The 13,224-nt window shown below is 37.4% G+C and overlaps 1 protein-coding gene across 5 annotated transcripts in view; it reads right to left on the reverse strand.

Annotated features, from left to right (window-relative positions):
• ZMYND11 (zinc finger MYND-type containing 11) overlaps nucleotides 1-13,224 on the reverse strand; it is a 106,875-nt gene that overhangs the window by 69,199 nt on the left and 24,452 nt on the right. Inside the window, exon 2 of one of the 5 annotated variants that reach the window (XM_064445004.1) lies at nucleotides 10,666-10,742. The exons of the other annotated variants lie outside the window; for them this stretch is intronic. The gene's annotated coding sequence lies outside the window, so the exon portion shown is untranslated. The remainder of the gene's footprint in view (nucleotides 1-10,665; nucleotides 10,743-13,224) is intronic. 5 annotated transcript variants of the gene reach the window in all.

Raw genomic sequence — 13,224 nt, forward strand, 5'->3', positions numbered from 1 at the left:
CCAAGTTACACACACATGCCTTGATATAAGAGGCTTGAACTAACACGTTTTACCTTCCATTTGCCACAGACTAAGAGCATGAAGAGAGCCAGTTACAGCAGATTAAGTGACACGTGGAGACAGCTTCGTGTTCTGAACCCATGCTGCATGCTAATATGGGCTTTCTGTGGTTTCACTACACCCACTACCAAATTCCATATTTTCCAAAGCAGCCTAAAGCTAAACCACAGAAAGATGCTTGAGGAGAATTCAGGGAAGGAGTTAATGCCTAATGAGCAATCTGAGCTATTTCCCCATGTAGACAAGCACTTCGCAAATAGATGCTTCCTGTCCACTCGCTTGGCTGTAGTGAGCAGAGATGATTAATGCAGCTATGCATCCTGACAGGCTCCAACGCTCACTTGGTTGTAAAAAGGGAGAAAACCATGGCCAAAAAGGCTGATGGTGAGGGCTGGAATTTCAGTTTGGATGATAAATAGATGCCACTTTAATTCTGCAACTCTCTCTAATAAAAGTGAGAGGTGGAAGACATCTTAGCAAATGCTAAGAAATGTAAATGAGAGGAGTATCTCGTTCTCCAAAAGCAGGCTTTTGATCATCATCTTCCTGTCTGTTCTGAAGGCTAAGGAGCTTGGTTATTCTGTAAGCCTCAGCTAAACCAATGCAATACAAATAAATAAGGTATGATGACATAAATAAATAAATAAATATTTTTTCATGGTATGTTAGCAGGGAATGTAATTCACACAAAGTCAGTTTTGCACTAAACAATAAACTTTGACTTTCCAGGTCAAAGAATTAGGAATGTATAGAAAAGAGCTAAATCATGAAAAAAACTAAATTCATTGCAGATCATGTATGCTATGTGGTAAAATAAGGAGTTGATGTTGAGTTTTTGCAGTGTAACGTGAGATTCCAAATTGCTGTTTTTTCTTCTCTTTCTCTGAACTGCACGCAACTGACAGTATCTTTAAAGTACAAATTGTGATTCTGCTGTTAGCAACAGGACTTAAACCTTAGATGTTCGTAAAAACTATTCCTCCACCAGGCTGCATTTTTATTGACGAAAGGCAGTTGAATCAATTTTTCTTGCTCCTTAACAAAAACGAAGACTGCCTGAACTTGTTTCTTTCAAAGCTATTCTCTTTGGCCTCTCCCTCTTCATAAATAAAAGCACAACTACACAACTTCTAAAACTGCTCAGATATTGAATTATCTGAAAGTCAGTGTGTTATGCAGGCACAACTGCTTTCCTCCAGAAGTCAGGCCACGAGCAGCATTAGCCCAGAGGAGACTTTCTCTTGTCAACAGTCATCTCAGGGAAAGCTGAGACTATATAAAGAAAATTAGTGCAATTCTGAACCAACTAAGGTTTCCAAACCGAAGCTCCTTCAAGCCCAAAATGCCTGGGCTCACCGTTGGAAACCTTCAGAAATATGCTCAGAACTTAGAGAGTTAAAATACATTGATCTGTAATGCAGTAAGATGAGCCAAAGATAAACACTGCCAAAGCTTACAGGCTTTTACAGCATTAATCAAAAGAAACTTTAAGGCAGGGAGAGGATCAAATTCTAAAATCTGAGCTTTAGATCCTGCTTCTGAAATTCAAGGTGAATGTCAGAAATAATGGACCTAAAAGTTTCATACAATGCTCCCCCAGCTGTGGGACAGTTCATCAAAACAAGAGCAACAGAAAGAATAATATGCTGTAAAACTGGAAGCTTTTCCCCACATCCTCACCTCGCTTGGTTTTCTTCTCTGTTTTTTAGGGAGTGTATTTCCTATGTTGGGAATTGACATCTGGCTTGAAAGTACACTCTGAAGTATATCTGGAGCCTATGCTTTCTCCTCCACAGGCAGTATCCAAACTCACTAATTATATGCATTCCAATAAAGCTTTCCTCTCATCCTGCCCCAAACCAAGTCTATCATCACTACTTAGTGAAGCCTTAATCCCTATCCATTTCAAAGGCCCACTTTGATTTTTTTTCCATTGACATTTCAAATCTTTTTTATACCTCAAAAGCAGGTAATTTATTTTGTTTGCACTTTCTTCATTCAGATTGCCCTCAGCTCTCCCCCCAAAATGTTCATGTCTGGACAAAGACGAAGCTTGCCTGGAGGACAATTTACAGACATGTGAGAACAGCAGCCTTCATGAAAACCAATGTAGAGTGATAAGCAACTGCATTCATAACTAAACAAATCCTTATGTGGAAAACAGCTGAGTATAATCGTGGCCCTTTTCTTTTTATCTTTCCTGCAAAAGTTGATAAATCAAAAGTGGGAAAATTATAAAAAGTAAGTTTCAAAAACTACAATCTTTATAAAGAGAAAATTTTAAAGCCAAAACATTATTAAAAGAAATAAAGATCTTCCAAAGAAACTGGTCAGGTGATGAAAATATGTTGCCATTACTTCAGATAACACCAGTTTCTCAGCAAACCTGGTAGCAGCTGACATCAAGAAAACTTTGCCTTACCATTGCAGGTTAGCATTTCCTTCCTATAAGTTGTCTGAAAGAGACAGGAGTGAGGACAGGAGGAATATATGACTTCATTTGCTCACTAGCTCTTGGTGTGGCTGATGGTGTGGGGGAGGTTGGCAAATGGGCTTTTCTGGCATAGACTTTTTTTTTCCTAATACTATACATGCTATCATGGATTGCAGTCTCAAGTTTGTTGAGCTGTTCCTTTCAAAGATCTTGATGGGAGCTCCAGTGTGATCTCTTTTGATAAATTTTCTATTATCTGTGACTTTCAGATGCTTCCAACTCTTATTTCTTCTCATCTGCTCTCACCTGAATCCAACTTACAACATGTTTTTATTTTTTAATGTAGAGAATTCTTCTCAAGGCTTTTCCAGGATTAGTTATGGGTGAACTAAATGATGCCCTTTTTTGATACTGAAAATCCATTTCACATCAGCATGATTCCTGCATTTTGTATGCATTTTATGTATTACTTCTATGGGAAACTTATTACGTTGACGAATGGTTCACTATTATATTCATATGCACATCCATGGCATATGCTAGAGCGTCAGGTCAGAGAGACGAAAGAGCTCTCTGCAGCTCTGTGAGATTACAGTACTTCTCACTTGCAAAATTATATTCTGCCTCTCCTATGGCAGGTGCATCTGAAACCTATTTCTTCAAGCACTGATGATGGTGGTGGTGATAACATAGAGCAGATTACAAAGGTCCTTTAGGGAGGAAATGACTTCCTGAAAACTCAAGAGCTCTTCCTGCTGTACCATTATCTAGGACTGAGGTTTATTAAAGGCAATAGGACCATACTGTTCTCTTCTCAGCCATTTCCTTCAGACACAGAAACACAGGATTAATAATTTTGTCAGCTGAAGCAGAACTTCATTTTTCAGATTATTTCAGTTATTCCACTGCCAATATTTGGCTGTTTTGTTTTTTTTTAATTTTACTCCTTTAACCTGAATGTGGATGAATGAGCCAGAGCTCTGACACCGAGACTTAGCCCTACAGGGTGAGGGAAATTCATGAAAGTGCGGGACACAACTGAATAGTGTGACATCCCTGTGGCTACCAACAGAAACTAAAGCCCAGCAAAATTAACCAATCGTACCATCAACCTAACATAAATTTCAGAAAATGTCATTCACGAAATACAGCTTTCTACTGTGATTTCTGCGAAAATCTCTTCTGCTTAACCCAAGGAAAATGAACTGTGAGAGTATCATAACATTATGGTGTTATAACAAAGGGCAAGCCTGTTGACTTGAAGCTTGGACTTGCAACATAATGTTCTGCAGCAAACAGAGGAGAAAAAAAAATGCTAGAGTTCTGGCAGTCTTTCCAATTAATATCTTATTTTGACATGTGGTGTTCTTTCAACCTAGGCAGAAGACCTGGATCCCACTCTGCTGCTGAAGCACCTGCCTGGGACAACTTCAGTTGTGATGCCTAATGCTGAATGAGGTGTTTAACTTGGGCTACTTCACCAAGCACTAGAAACCACCTGAAGCATAGTAGCACTTCATCACCCTCTTAAGCTGCTCCCGGTCCTACAGAACCAAACCCAAAGTGGAAACGGAGAGGTTAATTTGTTCATGACAGTGTTTCTGAAGCTGGGTTACAAGATTGCTCCATTTCAGACAGCTACTCCTTAGGAAAGTGGTTAGTTTTTCACAGGGGTGTAACTTTTATTCTCACATAAATAAAATCCATTAATTACAAAAACCAAGTCAAAATTTGTGAAGACATCATAACAGTAGTGATTTCCTTACAGGCTTACATACATATTTTTCATACACTTACCTGCTAAAGTTAATTCTAAAACAGTTTAGAGTGTGCTTAGCCCCTATTTCTATTTCACTTGTTCACGCCTGTTTCATAAAGGTTTATCTTAATTTTTCACTCTGCTTTCTTGAACAAGACATGACATAAAGGGAGACTGAGAGCTTCTTTTACTTCAAGGAGCAAGGTTTCTTTGTTTCAGTGATGCCAAGGCCCCAGTGGGTGCCCACAGTCAAAGTGATGAACACCTTGCTCTACCCTATACCATGAAACCTGAGATTTTTTTCACTGTTTTCACCTCCATTAACAGAAACAGAATGTGTCTGTTGAAGTGATGACATATACTGAACTGGTAATTTTAAAGCAAAGAAAGATCATAGTATTGTTTTTAGCCATTTCACCTCTATTCTTCCAGTGCTGATTCTGACTCTTACCACCTTCTTTCTGTTGAAGATAGTCTGCTATTTTATTTTCAGACATGAGATTTCCTACCAAAACCATTTGTGAGTTTAGAGTCTTTGCTGAGCTCCAACAACACTAAAAGCTCCTTTTGGGGAGACTTTTCAGGCAGTGTTAGTCCGAGGCTGCAGCCACAGTGGTCACCTGCAGTTCAAAGCACTATTTAAAACTGACCACAAGAAATCTTACTCCCCAGTCTAGCAGCATGGTTGCTAAACGAGACACTAGCCTGCCTTCGTTAGGGTTCATGCTCTTTCTGCAGCCTTCAAGCATAACTGTTTCGGTGTGCTAAAGAAGATGCTAACATGTCAGTCTCTGGATTGCAGCTTCTGAGTTTATGACAGATGGGAAACCAACAGAGGAGTTAACATCCTGTGAATCCACACACAGCTTATAGCCAGTAGCCATCTGGCTGGGGATCTACATAATACCACAAGAGGATGACAAAAAAAAAAAAGCAGTTACATTTGCACTTCCATTTCTCTTCCCCTCCTTTGTGCTTCCTGTTTTGAATATATTTAATAATCACATTACAGATGGTCTTTCAACTATTTCACGCAGGTTAAACAACTACAGCATTTTCTTACTAGCACTTTCCACACAGAAAAATAAATTAAGTATTAGGCAAAAAGTCCAACGCATGACAACATATAACTTTTGTTTATGGTAGGTAACAGCCAAACAGGCAGCATTTTAACAAAAGCATAAGCATTTGAGGAGAGAACAGAGAATGGAAAGCACCAAGAAACCCCATTCAGCAGCGCTGCCGGTTGCTCTATAAAAACAATTCAAGGCAGAAATTGTAACACAGGGCCCCTAAAGTATAATTACTTGAGAAAAAAAGGTGCCCAACAAGTTACCTAACCTGTTCAGAGAAGAAAGCAGCTATTTACCCCCAAAATGTGCTGGGAAGGCTGAAAATCTGGTTTTCAAATGAAAAAGCACAAGCTTCATTAAAACCCCCTTTTGCACAGCAGTGCCTCCTGCTAGCTAGAGCCAGCAAACAAGGAAACATGAAAACCCTTTTTAAAGGCAAAAACCATTTTTTGCATCAACCTGCTGAAATGTTCACCTAGGCATTTTCAACCCGTAACTCTGTATTTGTTGGGGTTTTAGTCTTCTGAAAATATCAGACTTCTGATGTAAAGAAAGAGCACAGCCACTAGACCAAGAATTCTTTTCCCTGCATGCTGTGTTGCAAAAATGAGAGCATATTAAGCAACTTGAGAACAGGAAATAACACTGACAAACAAACTGATATTCTTTCCATAGCATGGTCGCTCAGAGGAGAACATTTGAAATTTCATCTCCCCAAATCAAGGAATGTTTATTCTACTTTTGGCAAGGCTGCTGAACGCTTGTGTACTCCTTGTAGTCCAACTGTTTTATGATCCTTTCAGTGAAGTAGATAGTCACACTAGGGTAGAAATGAACACTAAGCTGAACATTTTTTTAATAAAGCTCTCTCCTTTGAAAAATATTGGTTTATTAGTACCAAGATGGTTTGTGGAAACACACCAGTTTTAACTGACATGTATGTGGAAATGTATCCTCAATCCCTTCACCTCATCTGGAGTTTTGGGCACTGTAGGTGAACACTGTAGAAGCTCCAGCTATATAGCCAGTGTACTACAGCACGTCTGTTATTTTGTTAATGTAACCTCCAGCACACGAGAGAGATTGGAAAAACTGGATTAAACGCAAACAGCTACTTCTGAGCTAATCACTCTACGGTCCCTTCACATTCGACATGATCTGGTCAGTGCAACAATTCATCTTGTTGTGAAGCAGACATCACAAATAGGTCAGCTGAATGAAGCCCTAAAATTAACCATTTCTCTCCACAGAAGATAAAGTGAGATTAGGGTGACTAGTTCATGTGGCTGGACTTAAATCACACACACTACTCAGGCCATCTTTTTTAACCAACACCTACACTTACCTAGTTTAAAGTCCTGCTTGAGACAGAATTTCTTACATCTCTAGCCACCATATTATTGGGTTTTCTGCTACTTTGCCTTTTTTGGATGCAAAATTTCATCGATATGTTTTCAGTTTCCATATGGACATCTTTGAATAAGCGAAGATATCTTATTTACCCCATCTGTTTAAAGTCAAGAAATGCAGTTGTGTTTTTCATTGAGAAAGGCTTAAATAACTGGTTTTTTTAAAAAAACAACAACAAAAAAAAACAAAACCAGAAAAAGTTCAGTTATAACCATAGTAATTTCATTGCAATTCTAGTAAATGGCTCATTAATGGCAATGTTTAATATATATTCTAATTGTCAATGTGAATAATGTCTATTTTGAATTAATTTTTCTTGACAGATTGAGTTTTTAATTAAGAAAAAATTGCAGTGTAAGACATTTTTTCATTTTTCTTGCAAGAAGCATATTTTTTATAAATGCAGCTATCTAGCCAGGCAAAATGAAGCTCCAAAAGCGTAACTAGAATTTTCTTCAATGTTTTATGACAATACCTTGATGAAGTAGAAATTGAGCTAAGAAAGAAAATTAATATCCTTACTTACTTCAGGAGGCTAACTTTTGCTGACTTTGACTCCTAGGTCACAAGGCGTTCTGTTTATTTCAGGTCAGTTGTACCTTCATTTAAAATAGAACTACAAATTTTTCATCTGTTTTTATAACTTTGCGGCCTTCATCCTCACTACCGTGTCACCACTGGAACCATCGCCTCACCCTCCTAGCTTTCTCAGCGTTCATCTAATCAAATTCATTTGTTTGCTCTGAGGTTGATCTCTATATGCACTGCATGCAACTACCTCCAAACAGTTTAAGAAGTGCAATAAAAAAACAAGCTGCAACTATAAGCAGTGGAAATTTTCAATACTGATGTTTCTCTGTTCACCAACTTAAAATAAATGCCTCCCTTTCTTCACAAGAATTCCTTCAATTTGACCTTGACTTTTATGGAGTTCACAGAAAGTTATAACTGGTATGTAAAATAAATATGAAAAATGTTGAAACCACAGGTACAACCTCACTTCCCAGCGAAGCTGCATGTGGAACTACATCCCATGGGCGAGGGAGCAGCCCACCAAGGAGTCACCCTGCTCCCTTCCAGGACTCCTCTATAGAGAGGGTGCTGGAAAAGCAGTTCAAAACATTTAGGATTCATCTGACACTATAATTCAAACCTTCAGCCTCAGAAGCTGTCTTTATCTCTTCCTGTGATTTATTAAGGGTTAACAGCATGTTCTCCTACCTACTAAAACATGTTACTCTTTCCTCATTCCTCCCTATAGGTTTTACTTACAAAGGAGGAACTCATGTATGATTCAACTCTGTATATACTCCTCACTGCATTTTAAACAAAATATCTTAACTTCAGTAGTTGCTATTTAGAGTAAATTTCAGATATAAAAAAAAATTAAAGCAAAAATCAGACATAAAATACCATTCCATTTTCATCTCAAAAGCAATTGCCTACTTCCATGCATTCAGTTCTTATCTTACTACTGCTTATAAATTCAGGGATTTTTTACACAAACTGTAACAACTGATTTACAAAATAAAGAGTTGAATTAAATCCCAAAGTAACAAGTAAAAACTGTTCCAGTTCACTCCTATTTGATGGTGGATCAGGCAATTTTCTGATTTTGCAGCCAGCAGCACCACCACATCACCAGTTTCTTCTGTTTCAAACTATGGTGGTGTCATTCAATACAGCAGCACAGAAAAGCAGGGCAACATTCTGTGCAAATGTTTGATACAGTATGATGAAATACAGAAGACTTTATCCTATACCTAATGACTGCTAGTAGCAAGGCTTCAAAAAAATTAGACACTACAAATACCCACAATGAACCTTACTAATTGCAGAAGACTTTGCAGGTGACAGAGAGGAACGAGGTCTTTCCAGATGCTCCCAGGTAATGTACTTATATCTTAAATCATGAGATTTGATTACCCTTCTCTAAGCATGCTTTCCTGCCACTGTTACTAGCCTTTATATCATCAAGCCCTTTTTGAAAATTGAACCACTATATTTAACTATATGACCTCCATGGTGAATTCTATAGGCTAAATGTATGCTTTCTGAAAACACAGTATCTTATAAAATTACAAGCTGCTCTTAAATATCTGTTTTCTTCATCTTGTTTTATGAAGCTGGAAAAGAAGGAGAAAACAACAGAACCTGATCATTTCTCCTCTTATTTCATATTACTATATATCTCAAAATTAATTTTTTACTATTTCCTTTCTCAAAGATAATACATCCCTGTCATCTCACAGACAAGACCTGTAGCTCCTCTCTACACTATTTAGTAGACTTACACTTTATAGGAAAAATTTTAAATTTACATTTTATAGGCTGAAACTATTAACTCTCTATCTCTTCTTCAGTTCTGGGGTTCTCTCTTATGGTTGCCAACTGCAGCAAGACAGCTTCCTGATACAACACTAATCCCAACCCCTCCAGTAGGACCACGGAGGAATGAAAAGGAGTTCCAGAGTTGGGTTTTTCCCCTTCAGCTCTTCTCTTTAAGAGTTATGGATTTTCTTTAGTCTTTGAAGACATCTGTGTGAAATTACCCCCACAACAGTAATCCTAACAAAACCAAGACTTAATAAAACAAAGAGAAAATGGAATTAAAACAAAATAAATAGTTTGCTTAACAGCCAAATTTACAATTCTCGTAAGTTAAATTAGATAAGGCATAAACTAGATAAGCTTAACTTCAGATAAAAAAGAAAAAATGAATCCTGTAGTTTATCCTTTGAAATTAAATATCCTTTCTGACCACACCAGTCAGTCCGTCAATGCCTCTTGCTGCTTGGAGACCAACAATTCCCTCTTTTGTCTCCCACAGATATGCTTAATAAACCCTGGTTCAGGTTTCCTAAACACTTTTCCAAAGACAAAAAAAATGGGCTTTGGTAAACAGTTTCAGTCTCCATCTCTGAGGAGTTACACCACTGAGGAAACAAAAAACCTTAATTATGATTTATGACTGCCTTTTCAAGGTTTATGACCCAGCTTAAATATTGCCTTTTGCTAACCATCTTGGCTGGCTCTACCTAGGTTTTGGCTAGACCCATGGGCAAACCTCACCTAAAGCAGATCCTTTCCTCTTCCACTTGTCACAAGCAATGAATTATAGGCAAGGGCTGAGGCTTGCTCTTACAATCAGCTACATCTCAAAATAAAGTACAATGGACCTTAAAAAAAAATCAGTCTTGCCTGATGTCTCAAATGACAGATTGTTCTTTGTTTCTGCCTTTGTGGGTTTTAGGACTCATGTATACGGTTTTTGCTTGAGTATGATGTGTCACTTAGCGGGTGGTATTTCCCTGATATAAGAAGGTTATGAGTCTTGGACAGCTATAATAAAAACTGATCTGTAATAAAAACTTTTGCCACTTTGGAAGTATAATGAAAATGGCAAGCCCGTCATGGATGCAAACATGCTAGCAGAAAATGGCTTAGATAAGCAGATTTTCTTTCTTCTAAGCAACTAAAATAAAGACAAACTGAAAACAGTCCCACTGAACAGCTCCACACTGGGACACTATCAATGCAGATGTACCAGAAGAACAAGGAGAGCAGTGGTGAACAGATCACACCTGAACCCTGCGTTATTAACTCAATGTAACTCATCTCAACCTAGAGCATGGTCTAAGCTGTTCTCAACCCTTTATTCTTCAGCCCTTCCAATAAATTTGAAATGAGGAAAATGAAAAAAAAAAAAAACAACCCAGGCAAGAAACCCTGAAGGCATGAAAGTAATGGAGATATTATTACAGAGCTACTTAACAATATCCACATAGGCTTGTCTGATGCGATATAGTCCAGCACTAAACAAGGACTACTGTAGGGAGGCAAGAAAAAGAAGCAATCACGACTCAAAAGCAAATTCCTATAGGAGAAGGTTAGTTTGTGAATCCCAGGGCTGGAACTATGTCACATACCATTTTTTGATATAACAGGATGCTTGAAAGAAACCCTTCAGCAGCAGGAATTCAGGGTGCGGCTGCACTTTGGTTCCCTAAAGCCAAAAGCAAATGAACTGTGATCTGAGATCTGTTCAACAGAACATTATATTAATAATTATTTTTTTAATTATGAAATCATACATAGGACAGTCCTTCCAAGCTCCAGATCAAGTTAATTTAATCTATTACAGAGGCACATAAAGTTACTCAAACATTCAATTAAAATAACCTTACAGAACTGCATTTAAATTGTATCATCATTCTGACAAAATCCAAAGCAAAACATAAAATAAAGGTCAAACTGGAGAACACTATGGAGCCAGTTAATACCCATGAAAAATGAGCACAAGAAAAACAAAACTATTCCCCAGTGAAAAATGGTAGCAGAGGATATGAGAAGGGATGTTATTCCTCTCCTTTATTGCTGCTCATCTAACAGAAGAAAAGCCAGAGAAAAGGAACTTCAACATTTGTAATGGGGAAAGAAAAAGACAACTCTGCCTTACCTCATAACAAGGAAAGAAAGAGTTAGAAAACAAGAAGGTGCACGACCAAAACAGGACCTCACTGCTTGCACATCTCTCTCTCCAGCCCTAGGACACAAAAAGCCTGCTACAGGTGATTTTATTTTTTTTAGTTTGTTTGACAGTTTCTTACACGGAAATCGCTTTGTAATTGACTTAAGGCAAGGATTCCTTCTTAAAAACAACCAGAAAAAATCTTAATGCTTTGGTAATCTCTCTCTTAATCCTCTCTATACATATCACTGGAAAAGACTTCAAAACCTGATTAATCCAAAGATAATTACACTCAACTGTTCTCCAAAGAAGAATAATATTGTATTGGAACTCAGCTAATACACAACTTCTTCCTTAAAGAAATAAATTACTTAACTATTTTTTCAAAATGCTTTCAGATGCATATATTGATAATATAAGTAAAAGTTAATTAATTTCACTGAAAAATCTCTAGTAGGTTAATTTCAAAAGAGTTTTTCTTAATTTTATAGTTTCTGTACACATTTGAGGTGAGTCCAAGAATCTACCAATGTATTTAATGATTTCTAAAGTAGAAATGTTTAGATAGCATGCCTGTATCTGTGAGGACAAGGGAACGGCCTTCCTTGTTTTTATCGGAAAAATATGTAATATATTAGCCATAAATTAGCATGATAGTCTGAGTAGTAACCATGAAAATTAACCTTGATGCAAAATTGGAATTCTTCACAAATATATTAATTTTAGATCCTGACCTTCTGGCTACCACTGCAGCAGAATACAGTTAACACTCTTCTGAGGCTCCCACAATGTATATTCAAAGAGGTTTTTTATGACTAAGTGATACACGAAGTGATACAAGGGAACTCTTTGAAGTGCTGCACAATAACAAAACATTGAAGAACAGCATCTGCCGTGTTTGCACACAGATATTGTGCATGCGCAATGTTGAGCTAAGCACGCTACCACGATAGATTTTCTTTACAGGTGGTGAATGTGGACAGACATTATTGTCCCTACATTAAACAACATGACAGAATGGCAGAAGTCTGTTAACAAGGTAACATTTTAGAATTGAGGTTTGCCTTCGGTGAGGGCAGAGAATATTTTAAAGACTTATTAAAATGCTAGTGTCAGAAAGGTAGGTGGAGTTTTAATTGTTATCCACTACTTGAGGTAAATCCTAGTACAGTGGGAGTTGGGGCCACATATCAGGGGTATGTAGGTATGTACCAATGCTGCTAAACATGCTGAGATTTTTTTTTAAAAAAAGCCCAAGTCATTTAAATTTCATTAACTGAATTACCCTGTTGCCAAATACCCAACACAAAGTGATTACCAATTGTGAACATGCACCTAGGTTCTGTATAAGCGTTTATGGAGCTGCCCTGCTGGAGTGGTGCCACTTGCATGAATAATTAAATATTTATTCCAACATGATTCAAAACCTCAAATCCTAGATAACTGCACAATCTCCCGTACATTATAGAAACCTCCAGTGAAAATATATTCATTGCTGTGATATTGTTAACTGGTTTGCACCTGGAATTACATTTTTCCTCATCCCTAAATAAGGAAGGATTCAATTTACAGTGTTTTTAATTTTATTTTTAATAAAGAAAGCAAAATTATAAAAAAGATATTAATAAAAAAATACATATTTCAATTTTCACAAAAGAATCAGGAGGAGAATTATGTGCCACATTTTCTTGATACATTATGCCTCCTGTAACCTTCAGCTCTGACGAAAACTAGCACCACTCATTTTTTTAATTACTACCACAAAGCTCTGGATTAGTTAAAAAGCTTATCAACTTTTCAATACTTCAAATAGTGTGTTAAAGGCAAAAATGGCCTTCAATCATAACATTTTAAACGCAAAAGGTGACAAATGTCACGATGGCACTGTAAGAAAGCAGTGGAAATAGCATATGGTGGTTTTGAATTACACCAGGACAGAAGCTGACATGTGCAAACCAGCCTGAGAGGGAAGGAGATGGTTGTGAGATGTCCACCACCACCACACAAGAGCATAAAG

This window comes from Phalacrocorax carbo, chromosome 2, assembly GCF_963921805.1.
Source record: "Phalacrocorax carbo chromosome 2, bPhaCar2.1, whole genome shotgun sequence".
Classification (NCBI taxonomy): domain Eukaryota; kingdom Metazoa; phylum Chordata; class Aves; order Suliformes; family Phalacrocoracidae; genus Phalacrocorax; species Phalacrocorax carbo.